The 13,486-nt window shown below is 42.5% G+C and overlaps 1 protein-coding gene across 2 annotated transcripts in view; it reads left to right on the forward strand.

The window, feature by feature from the left end:
- DOT1L (DOT1 like histone lysine methyltransferase) overlaps positions 1 to 13,486 on the forward strand; it is a 113,522-nt gene that overhangs the window by 19,761 nt on the left and 80,275 nt on the right. The window lies entirely within an intron of this gene.

The following is a 13,486-nucleotide window of genomic DNA, read 5'->3' on the forward strand; positions in this document are numbered from 1 at the left end:
TTATTGTGTTTTAATTCATTTTCACAAATTAAAACTATGTGTACAAAAAAAAAATGTTTTTCCATCTGCTGACGCTAATGACTTTTTCTTACTTCGGTGTACAGAGCTGTGTGAGGTGTCATTTTGAGAACTATGCAACCTTTTGATCACTTTTTATTACAGTTTTTTTTTTTATGTTGTGTAAAAGTTGCATTTCGTACATTTGGGCGCTATTTTCCATTATGCGGTTTATAAGTTTTTATATTATGATCAGGCGCCAATCATTGCTACAGATCCCCCCCCCCCCCCCCCCCCCACACACACACTGTACATTAGCATTGGTAGATCATTTAGATACTGCAAGAGGTGGTGACATGGGATAAAATCACTGACAAATGCGCTCCGAGTCAGCTACCTGGACAAGAAGTGCTCATTGAACGCAAGTGCTATTGAGATTGGGGATTCTAATAAAAATGGAGTCTGAAAAACTCCAAACTATAAATTTCTTCAGTGGAAGGACTTATATTTTTAACCTTGAAACAAATTGCACTAGGTCTTATTTTCATTGTGTGTAAACTATGTTCATTAGCAACATATGTTTTGCCTTTAACCCCTTAGCGCTCTGTACTGCGTAGCTGTACTGCGCAGCTTCCGACGATTAGCGCTCAGCGCAGTACAGCTACGGCGCAGAGCCGATGCCGGTTCAGCGCTGCATAGCAGCCGAACCGGCATCGTTAGCCGCGGGATTTCAGCGGTAATTTACCGCTGACATCCCCGGCTAACACCTGCGGTCGGAGTGGGCTCCGATCGCGGGTGTTTAACCCGTTAAATGCCGCGGTCAACGCGGCCGCGGCATTTAACTTGCCTTCTGGGGGTCTTTACCCCACAATCGCCCCCCCCGCACCGTTTTCGGGGGGGCCGATCGCTGTTTTGGCTCCTCTGGGGTCCGATCGGGACCCCAGAGAAGCCTGGAGGGTTTACCTTTAAGATGGCGTCTGTGACGTCATCTTAAAGGCAAAGTGTCAGCCTATGCATCTGCATAGGCTGGCACTGATAATACCCTGCAATACATTAGTATTGCAGAGTATTATCAAGAACAAGCAATTAGATGATTGCTTGTTCATATCCCATGGTGGATCATGTAAAAAATGTACAAAATAATGTTTTTCAATAAAAAATTACTTTATAAATCACTAAAAATGCCCATAAGCCCCAAAACATATAAAGAGACATATAACTAAAAAAAAAAGTCTAAATCATAACACAAACCCCACATATATAGTATCACCGCGTCCGTAACAATCCGTAGAATAAAACTAAATAACTATTGAACCCATATGATGAACGCCGTAAAAAAAACGTCAAAAACCCGCCAAAAATTATGATTTTTACCTATTATATCCCACTAAAAATGCAATAAAAAGTGATCAACAAAACATATGTACTCCAGAATGATATTGTTGCAAAGAACAACATGTCCCGCAAAAAACAAGCCATCAACCAGCTCTGTAGCCAAAAACGTAACAATGTTATGCCACTTGGAAGACAGCGATGCAAAAATGATAGATTTTTCCCCACATTAGGGGTTTATTTGGCAAATTTAGTAAAACATAAGAAAAAATATTCATGTCTGGTATCCCCGTAATCGTATCGACCCATAGAATAAAGATAACAGGATTATTAGGCTATACGGTGAACACGAAAAAAAAAAAAGTAAAAAATCCAGTACAGAATTGATGCTTTTCTACTCATGACCTCAAAAAAAAGTTCCAAAATTTTCAACAATAGGTGATACCAACCCCAAAATGGTAACACTGGAAAAAGCATCTCGTCCCGCAAAAAAAATGCCGTCACATGGCCCCAATAACGGAAAAGCGAACATTTTATAGCCTTCAAAAGGGGCAACGAGAAAACTAAAATCCTGGCAGCTGCAGGGTGCTCCTTCCCTTCTGCGCCTCGCTGTGCCCCCATAACACAAGTAATGTCCACATGTGGGGGGTCGCTGCACTCAGGCGAAATTGTAGAACAAATTTTATGTTGAGTTTTCTTTTTATCTTTTGGAAATGTGTAAATTTTAGGGCTAAATGAACGTATAACCGACAAAATTTGACCATTCTAAATTTCACCGCCATTTTGATTCAATTACTATGAAGATCTCAAGGGGTTAACAATTTTTGTAAGTGCTGTTTCTGATAGTTTGTGGGGTGCAGATATGAAAATGGGTTGGTTATATAGGGGGTTTTGTTGCTAAATATGTAAAATTTGATTTCAAACAGTATTTATCCCCAAAATAGTCAATTCCGAAAATACGGAAAATCGCTATTCGATTTGTAGGCCGCGTGACGTCAAAATAAATTATCCAAACATTTAAAAAATTATGAAAATGAAAAGTAGACAAATGGGAAATGTTATTCTGCAAGTTATTTAGGTGGTAAATCTATCTGCCTGAAAACGCGGTGATTTTGAATTTCGAAAATGGCAAATTTTTCTAAAAATTCATAATTTTTTTCTTTTTTTTGTAAATAAACGCAAAACTTATCAGCCAAAATTTACCACTAAAATGAAGTACAACATGTGGGGAAAAAACAGTGTTCAAAAGTTATTACCACAGGAAGAGACACTGGTCAAATTTCAAAAAAAAGTTGCGAGCCTTAACCCCTTAAGGACGCAGCCTGTTTGCAGGTTAAGGTTAAACCCATGTTGCTACTTCACCAATGCAAGCATTTTAGTCTGAATACTTATGTGTTTGGGTAGGAGATGATCCAGATGCACCTGATGATCCAGATCCACAGCGATGGCTGCCGGCAGCCTCAAAAAGATACCTGGGACCGCCATAGTACATTGTAATGAATGAGGAGGAAAATCCCCATATATGGCAGTATATCATAGGATCGATCAGACAACCTTGGGTTAAAGTACCCTAGGGAGTCTGAAAAATAGTAAAAATAAAAATAAGTAAAAAAAAAAAATTATAATAAAAAAACCTACAATTTCAAATCACCCCCCTTTCCCTAGAACTGACATAAATATAAATAAACAGTAAAAATCATAAACACATTAGGTATCGATGAGTCCGAAAATGGCGATCTATCAAAATATGATAACGTTTTTTGAATGCGTTTAACCCCGGTAACGGAAAATAGCGCCCAAAGTCGAAAATGACACTTTTTTGCCATTTTGAAAAATATAAAAAACTATAAAAAGTGATCAAAAGGTCGTACAGTCCTAAAAATATCATTGAAAATATTATCAAATTTCGCAAAAAATGACACCACCCACAGCTCCGTACACCAAAGTATAAAAAAGTTATTAGTGCCAGAAGTTGGCAAAATCAAAAAAATAATTTTTGTACAGGAGGTTTTAATTTTTGTAAATGTATGAAAACCTTAATCGTACCGACCCAAAGAATAAAGTAGACATGTCATTTGGGGTGCTCAGTGAAAGACGTAATATCCAAGCCCACAAGAAAAAGGCACAAACGCGTTTTTTCACCATTTTCACTGCATTTGGAATTTTTTTTCCCACTTCCGAGTACATGGCATGGAATATTTAATACCATCTCTATGAAGTGCAATTTGTTACACAGAAGACAAGCCTTCACACAGCTCTTTACATGTAAAAATGAAAAAGTTATAGATTTTTCAAGGTGGGGAGTGAAAAATGGACATGAAAAAAACAGGAAAGGGCCCGGTTAAGTTTACAGGCATGTAGAGGGACCATGAAGGGAAAGAGGCAATGCTCTCTAATGCCAGTTTATGAAAATATATTTGGATTAGGGGGTTATTTTGCCTCTTTAATGTCCTACCTGTAAGATAGGTGATCGGTAACCCAGATACCTCATTGATGAGAGAGCAGCAGTGCCTATTTGCACATTAGCAATCTGATATTCTAAATATGAAATGTGTTCAATAAACATTTTCAATTGCACAATGGAATTTTAGGTATTTTAGAGTCACGATACATTTATTAAAGAATATAAGGCCATAAAATTCTAGTTTGTTGCGCTGATGAATAATAGAATCCAACTGAACTAAATGCAGACCATATTGAAGAAAAGAAAAAAGGAGGAAATAGAATTACTGACAAAACATATGACAGATATGCAACACATAGATGACTTAGAATGTGGGGGTGGGATCGAACACTAGTACGGGGAAGAGAACATAAGAAAAATAGAATGAGACACAAATCCAATTTAGGGTAGAGTTCCGAAGGAGACCCAGTTAGCAAAAGGTGAACTCCTGAAGGTCAACCAAGGCGTCCAGATGTTATAAAACATGACTCTACTATCATCTATCACAGGGGTCAGGAACCTTTTTGGCTGAGAGAGCCATGAACCCCACATATTTTTAAAAGTTATTCCGTAAGAGCCGTACAATATGCACATGCCCCCAAGTAGATAGGTAGTCCCAGTGTCACGGGTGCCCCTGCGATCTACGTCTCGGATCGCAGGCACACCCATGCCCCTGTCCGTGGTGGTGCCCCTTTCCGAGCTCACTCACCTCTCCATGTTCCTGCTCCTGTCTGGCCAGCGTTGATTAGCGCAACCCACTTCCCGGGTTCCTATAGAGACCGGTGGCTCCCAGCATTCCCCCCAGATCTTAGTGCTTCTATAAGGAAGCTTTCCACAGTGTTTCCTTCCTAAGTGTTGACCTCCCGTTGTGACCCTGGACCTGTTCCTGATTCTGCTCCTTTGCTGCCAGCCCTGACCTCTTGGTCCATCCCGACCTCGCATCATTGCCGCCTGACTTGACCGCCTGCCTGTTCCTGACCACGAGACCGCCTAGTGATCCTATACCTCGACCTTGGCTTCCACCATGGACAAGTCGCACCTGTGTAACGACCTGCTGCTTTGCTGTGGGCTCTGGTGAAGACTGGTTGCCACTCAGATTCAGACAAAGGATGTAGGCAGCGGTAACATCGCTTCCTGTATCCAGTGATCAGTCTAAGAGGCACAGCAGCCATCACTATTTATTAAAGATCTGCCTGAGAGCCAGATGCAGCCAACAAAAGAGCCACATCTGGCTCCCGAGCCATAGGTTCCCTACCCCTGATCTATCACCTTCAGCTCTTCTGCTCTCATATGATGGTAAAGTGCAGAGACCCAGTCCGCCCTAGATAGAGGATCAGAGGAGCGTCAACACTTCAGAATAGTTTGGCAGCCTGCAACAAGAAAGTGCCTCATCCCTTCTTGATTTGGATATGGGTCCTAGAAGACCAGAGAGCAAAACCTGTTCTGGTGTTAAAACTGCATGGAAGTTAGATGAGGCATTGTAAAGTTGATTGACATCCTGCTAAAAAGGTGTAATAAGGGGGCAACTCCACCAAATATGTAGCATCATACCTGTGTCGCCCTCGCAACATCAGCATTGGTCTGAAATCTGAGAGTTAATTTGCCTGTTTAACTGGTGCACAGTACAAGTGTGAAAGTATTTTCAAATGAAGTTCTTGGATTCTACAGGATGATGATAAAGCATGTGTTGGAGTGAACACAGTAGACCACTGACCTAGAAAGAGTTCTTTACCGAGAGCTTTTTCCCAGGCATAATATGGCTTACAATCCCCGGTCTCCTTTGCCAACAGTAAACCGTACACATGCGGTCCCCTACTTAAGAACACCTGACTTACATACGACCCCTAGTTACAAACGGGCCTCTGGATTTTTGTAATTTACTGTACTTTAGTCCTAGGCTACAATAAACATCTATAACAGTTATCAATGGTGCCTGTAATTAAGATTTATTATTAATCCTGGTTCTTATGACAATCCAACATTTTTAAAATCCAATTGTCACAGAGACCAAAACTAATTTTGACTGGGGTTACAATTATAAAGTATATGGTTCCAACTTACATACAAACTCAACTTAAGAACAAACCTACAGAACCTATCTTGTATGTAACCCGGGGACTGCCTGTAATAGTAAAATGGTATGGTTAGGTGGATCTTTATTAAGATAGAGCTCTTCAAATGTTTGGAGAGTAGATATAAGTGCTTATATGAGAATGCCGGTTGGAGATATTAGCCACAAACCTGGTATACCTGCTGTGCTTATGCCCACTAGAGGGCAAATTCCACTATCATTCATTACATCGCTAGCTCTGGGGAGTGTATGAGCATCCAGACCCAAGAAAGAGCGGGCTTGAACCCCTGGTGGAAATTCTGATCCTTCCTTGGTTTAGGTATTGCCGTTATATATGCTTGTAGGACTTTGTTTGGGAAGGGGCAATTCTCCAATATTGTATTGAAAGCTTTGGTGAGCAGGATCAGCAATTCAGATTTACAGAATTTAAAGAGTCCTTAGCAGAAATACTGGGCAAAGAATTTGCTGCTAAATAATTGTCCACTGCCGAGGAAGGGGAAGGATCAAAGGCACTGTCCCCAAAATATTGTATAAAATTTAAATTTAGTAAAAATTTTGAGAACTTGTCCAATATCTGGTATTCTTTATGTACCAACCCCTTATCTGGTGAGTTTATGTAAAAAATGAGTGGTTGGGGAGAATAGGTGGATTGCTAGCCAAGCGCCACATTTATCTCTCTATTCAAAGAAGCTCTCGAACAGCGATATTTCTGATCTAGAATGGAGAGAATCTCCTGTCGTAGAGAAGAGATCTCGGCCTGTAAGACCTGAAGGAGTAGACTTCTTAAAATATTCCTTATCTGCCAGGGAAAGCAGAAAGGATTTCAGTTTATGGGTGCTCTGCCGTTACAGCCTGCCCGCATGAGACCTAAAGAGAGATTGTAGTTTACATTTAAGGGAATCCCATATAGATATAGGGGGGAGGGTTGTCGTTCCAGGAGGAACAGTCAGAGGCTGTTAGAATTGAGGATTCAACCTCTTCAGCACACACGGAGTCATCTAGAAGATGATTGTCGAGCTGCCAGGAACCTTTCCGTCCTGAGAAAGGGGATCCTTCTAGTGATCCATAGAGGGGTGTGTGGTCGGACCATAGGAAGGTGTCAATGGAGCATCCGGGCAGCATGTCAAGCAATCTATGTGAAAGAAATATATAGTTCAGTCTGTGATATATGCTAGGGAGAGGTAACTATACTGTTATATTGAGAGGTGGAACGCTACATATCCACTATAGATGAAGAGCGCGAAGTGTAGGTTTAAACTTAAGGCTTTTTGGCAAAAGAGACAGAAGACCTTCCAGTGGTGGTGTCCAGATCCGCATCCATCACCATATTGATGATGTCCAAGCCATCTGTCAGGCCTGCTGTATGTGTAGAAAAGTGGGGGACTAGGGAGTAGAGAGATTTACCCCATGTAGCTGTAACTAAAATATTGAGAACACTTATGAAGAATTATTAAACTTAGGACATTGAACATATGGGTCTGCTACGACCCCACAATAAATAAGCCAACTGAACCTTATTAGATGGAATGCTCAGTAAACGCAAAACGTAATTAAGTATATCCAGGAGTTATCAAGCAGAAAAGGTATGGCAAACAGTCTCTATTCCAGTGATAATCCAGAGAGGAGGCAGTCCATACTTGGCAACACAACATATTACAGCAGGACTGAGCCAACCATATTATATGTTCGTTGGAACTCCTAGTAGATTTGGGGAAATGCTCGACCCCCTTTAACCACCTATACTGTCAAACCCCTTTAGCTTGAAGGGGTATTCCCAAGAAGACAAGTTTTTATATGCAAGTACTTATTCCCTAGTTTTTACAAAAAAGGCTGTTAAGATTATGCAAATTGGTTTACAATCCTTCATCTTGGTGGTAGATGTCCTTTAACCCCTTATCGACATGTGACATAATAGTACATCATGGAGCATGGAGAGGGATCACGGACTGAGCCCTCTCCATAGCCGGTAAGTCTTGGCTGCATAATGCAGTAAAGGCTTACTGGTAACCCGCAGATCGGCGGCATTAAAAAATGGTTGTGCGTGGGCGCCACCATCTTGTTGAGGATCGTCGCTTCCTGTGACTTCATGGGGGAGCGACGATCCGTTGCCATGACAGCCTCGGGTCTTCCCAAGACTGTCTCGTTTTAACCCTTTCATTACAATATGCGATTAGCACGTAATGATTGAGGAAAATCCCCATATACTGCCATTCTATAGTAAATAATAATATATATTTTTTAATAATAAAAAAACATTCAAATCTCCCTTTCCCTAGAACTGATATAAATATAAACAGTAAAAATCATAAACACATTAGGTATCACAGTGACCCAAATCTATCAAAATATAATAGTTTTTTCACTGTGTTCAACCCCGTAACGGAAAATAGCGCCCAAAGTAAAAAAATGACACCACCCACATCTCTGTATACTCATATATAAAAAAAAATCTACTAGCGCCAAAAGATGGCAAAAAAAAAATTATTTTTGTAAATGTATGAAAACATTATGGTATTTCCGTGTATGCACCAACCCAATGAACATAGTAGACATGTCATTTGTGGTGGACAGTGAAAGCCTGAAATTCCAAGTCCACAAGAAAACGCAGCAAATGCGGTTTTTCACCAATTTCACTCGGAGGAGGAGTGACAGCAGCTGGATGCTAGGGCCATATGTTCTGATTACCAGGGGGGTACGTGGTTCCGATGGCAGCCCCAGGGTCTGCCAGTGCCGTGGGATTGCACGATCTGCTCCGCTAACCAGGTCCTGCCTCTTAGCAGGCCTCGGCTGTAACACACGGAGCATGCTCCGTGTGTTGCATAACAGTGTAATACATCTGTATTAGGCCATGTTCACAGGATGTATGCCTGCTGTACCGTAGTACACCGGGCATACATCGGCGCTAGGGAGACCGCCGCTCACCCCAGTCCCTCTCCATAGAGTAACATAGGGCCGCTCCCGTATGGTGCCGCGAGGCCATTGCGGTGGATGGGGGGACGTATATACACTGTATATACGTCCCCCATACGTTGATGTGAATGTGGGCTTATACGGTGTTATAGGAATAAGAGCTTGAACAAGCGATCAGAGCATCGCTTGTTCAAGCCAACCTGTAAAAGTTAAAGAAAAAAAAAATTAAAATTTAAAACGACTGGCTGTATACTAGGGGCTGTGACCAATGCATTTCCCACCCTCGGCCTATACACGAGTCAACAGTTTTTGTTTGCAAAATTAGGTGCCTCAGCTTATACTCAAGTATATAGGGTAGCTAGTGCTGATGGCTTAGGAGACTATACAATGTGAGACTTTTATATGCACTAGGGCAGTGGTGGCGAACCTATGGCACAGGTGCCAGAGGTGGCACTCTGAGCCCTCTCAGTGGGCACTCAGGCTGTTGTCCCAGCACAGAATTCACGATACAGGACTTGGAGGATCCTCCTGCAGGCCCAGTAGCCCAAAACGTGAAGCATCTTGGTTTACCTGAGACTGCAAGAAGAGAAGGTGAGGACATGGTCAGATTATCATGGGAGCCATTGAAGCTCTTGCTCTTGGCCCCACAATTTTTCATGTTCAGGGAAGCTCCAATGGCAATCAGAACTTTCCCACCTTCTGTCAACGATATTGGTGTCCTCAGGACCCTTGAAAGCTGTGTTATAGCACGGAGCAAGAAGATTTTAATAATTTAATACTAGAATTGCTGTGTTGGCACTTTGCAATAAATAAGTGGGTCTGCATTTTGGGCACTCGGTCTCTAAAAGGTTCGCCATCACTGCTCTAGGGGTTTTTGACTGTGACTCATATTGTGGCTGAGACTCTGTACCATGAGCCATGTATTTATATAAATAGAAATGTAATTATACAGTATGCCATCTGCCTACATTTGATAATGGGCAGTGGTAGATTTCAGACATTGAAAATACTTTATAGAGTTGTTCAGTATTATTATGTAAAGTATTGTGAAGATGAGTCTAAAAAGTATAATTGTTTCGGAAACCTATAGAATATCCTACATGTAGATCTTTACAGAAGATATTTAAAGCCGACTATAAACTTAAAGGGGTTGACCACCCTTTTACACCAGTTGCCCATGTGCCTTTACTGCCTTGTAGAAAACCCTTGCATGCTCATGTGATTTAGCAGTTCTGCTTCTTGCTTTTGTACTGTGCATTACATCCATGCTTCTGTATTTGAGCTCCTCTCGAGAACTGGTACCTGTGTTTTGTGCTGCCACTCCCAATGCAGTGTCTGTCAATGAGAAGTCCTGTGTGACAGAGAGGTACAGTGGGTGTCACCATAAGGAGCGCCTAGAGTAGCAAGATACTGCAGCTACGTATATATGCCTAGGGCAGTGGTGGCGAACCTATGGCACGGGTGCCAGAGGTGGCACTCGGAGCCCTTTCTGTGGACACCCAGGTTTTCACACCAACACATAGTTTGCCAGCTAATACTCAAGGCTTCCTCCTGCAGTCCAAGACAGCCGAGGACGTGCCATGCTCAACGCTATTTTAAAGCAACATCCTTGGCTGCCAGAACTACAGGAGGAGCCAGAAGGTGTGGATAGAGATGGATTGTCATTTGAGCTCCTGCTCTGGGTCTCCTGATTCTTCCTCTTCAGGGCACCCTGGAGGGAAGCTACAATCCGAATTTCTCCATGATCTTTCTATTATATTGATGAACTCAGGCCACCAATACGATTAAAAGCTGTGATGCAGCAGGGATCAAAAATTTACTGCTTAAAGGACACCTGTCATCAGGTCTGTGTCACTAGTCCTGTCACTACTACCTGTTGGAGCAGCTCACAAGGATCCCATCCCAGCCTTTATCTAGTTATTTCATACATTATTCATTGTAAAATCATCTATTCTTTACTATGTAAATGAGGCTGGTCACATGGTCAGAGGCAGTGATGTCACCCCTGTTACCCCTCCCCTCTCCTCCCCCTGCTCATGTCTGTGTGTAATGTATAGTAAAGCATGGCTAGTGTGTTTGCTGCATCTGCTGACATGCTGCACCCTCCTAATACACAGGTGAGAGACACAGACATCAGCTACACATGAATCTGACATGTTCTGCTGTAACATGGCTACCTGGAGCTATTGTATATCTCCTAAACACACACACATGCACACACAGGCTGCAGGGGGTGTGGCCACCAGCACCAGGAAGCACATCATTATACAGCCTCACATCATTATACAGGCTGTCAGTCATGCACTGGGGGTGTGGCTGTGCCTCCCACTCATGAATAAGGTGGACAGCTTGAATATGCTAATGCTTCATTGGACATTTCACAGGTCATTTGCATACAGCTTTAGGACCTCATTGCTTAGGTTTACAGACATGTAGAGGGACAATAAAGGGATAGAGGCAATGCTCTCTAATGGCAGTTTATGAAAATATATTTAGTTTAGGGGGATTTTGCATGACGGGTTCTCTTTAAATTGTCATGATGGCACTTTGCGACATACAAGTGGGTTTTGGTTGTAGCTTGGGCACTCCAAAAGGTTTGCCATCACTAGTCTAGGGCATAGTCCTAGGGAACACCCCTAAGAAGTCTAGGTAGAGGATGCATTATGGCAATAATGATTTACAACTGCTAACATAATATGTATATTTTATAAGTGCATAATATGATTATTACTTTCATCTCATGAAGCCTATTTTTTGGATCCAGGACACATGAGGCCTATTTGCTATGTGAAGTAGAAATTCTGTGTTTTCTGCTCCCTGCCCTGATGTGAACTGTAACCGTGTCCAGTTATGAGCCTCATGTCTCTGCTATTCCAGCTATGTGTGACGCTATCCGAGCTGTTTATACATTCTTGACTCTAGGGAGCAGTGGTGCAAGAACACAGCACTCACAATATTACATTGCCTGGCAGACACTTACTGTTTCCTCTCTGCATATTGTGGTCTTAAAAATAAACCCACGTTTCACTCCTTATAAGGGGCTTAAAGAAACATTTGAGTCTCTTGTATTTTTCATTTTTATTTTTGATTTGGGAAAGTGTTTGGAAAAGCTACTCCTCACGTCCCCGCACTTTTTTAGTAACTTTTATTAGACTTTTATGCAAATTTTATTATGCGGCTACTTGGGGCATGGAGTAGCCGCATCTGAGGTTACATGGCGCAGCTGCGGCGTAGCTGCGCGCCCACGTCCGACGATCCTGCAGTCTGCACATGCGCAGAACAGCAGGCCCGCGCCTGTGCTGCCCCGGCTTCGCAGCGGTGAACGTGCAGGCGCGGGCGTGCTGTTCTACGCAGACTGCAGGATCGTCGGACGAGGGCGCGCAGCTACGCGCCGAAGATGTTTAGCAGGAGGAGAAAAGCGGCTACTCCACGCCCCAGTAGCCGCATAATAAAATTTGCATAAAAGTCTAATAAAAGTTACTAAAAAAGTGCTGGGACGTGAGGAGTAGCCCTTAAAAGGGCTATCCTCACGTCCCATTGATCCACCTACCACCCGATCTACCTTTTATAGGTAGATTTGTGGTGGTAGGTTCCCGTTAACACCTTCAAGATCATGTCTTTCATGGCCTGGTGTGGTGGCATCATCCAGAAAATCAGCTTTGAAGTCGCATGTGAATTTGTTGTATAAAGTCAGAAGAGGCGGAACATTTAGCACTAAAGTCATGTTCTCCATGCCTAGAACACCCCCTTCACTGTAATTGATAGTCCTGCATCCAGAAACATCACTAGGCAGATCTCCCATTGTCATAGTATGTTGAGAAAATTGTTGATGTACCTTGTTAGCCAGGAAAAATCAAAACTCTGATGTAAATACTTTTGTGTAAAAACTACAAAAGTGCTTAAGGAATGATACCTTTATTGGCTAACCAGAAAAATTATATTTGGTGCAAGCTTTAAGGGCACACATGCCCCTTCTTCAGGCATGGATACAAATGACGCACTGAGAGAAAAACACAACATTTGAGGGATGTTACCCTAAGCTAATTAGTACATATGGTGAGACTCAATTAAGATAAACTGGAGGTTATGTTATACAGAGATGGGTGATGGAGGGGGGGGGGGGGGGGGGCTCTAGGATGGCAGAGGTCTGGAGCCAGTCTCTTGTGGGGATTGAAGTGAGTCCATGTAATGAGCCATAAATCCAGGTGCATTATTGAGGCCTTGTGTCAGTGACTGGAAGGTCATCATCAGTTTGAACTCCCAGGTTTTCCTTTCTCGATTGTCCTTAAAGTCAGCTTTCAGTATGGGTTTATGGCTCATTACATGGAGCCATGTACTATAGGGCACATATGTCCAACAAATTTTCATGTTTTGACTTGCTTGATGACAGTCCGAAGTGTTATTATATTCAGTAAAGGCCAAATATTTTTTAAACACTGACTCTTTTCATGATATAGCTTCTACATGCTGGTGAGTTCCTCCTCACCCTCCCTTGGGTTGATGAGTCATCTTCTGCTCTGCAAATGTTACAGCATTGTTGCTGCCTGCTTTGTTAGCCTTGGGGCAGCGAGGCTTAGGGGTCAGCATTACAGGCTTGCAGCGCTGTGGACCTGGGTTCAAGTCCAAGGTCAACATCTGCAAAGAGTTTGTATGTTCTCTTCGTGTTTGCGTGGGTTTCCTTTAGGTCCTCTGGTTTCCTTCCGCACTCCAAAACATACTGGTGAGTTGATTAG

This window comes from Engystomops pustulosus, chromosome 1, assembly GCF_040894005.1.
Source record: "Engystomops pustulosus chromosome 1, aEngPut4.maternal, whole genome shotgun sequence".
Taxonomy (NCBI): Eukaryota; Metazoa; Chordata; class Amphibia; order Anura; family Leptodactylidae; genus Engystomops; species Engystomops pustulosus.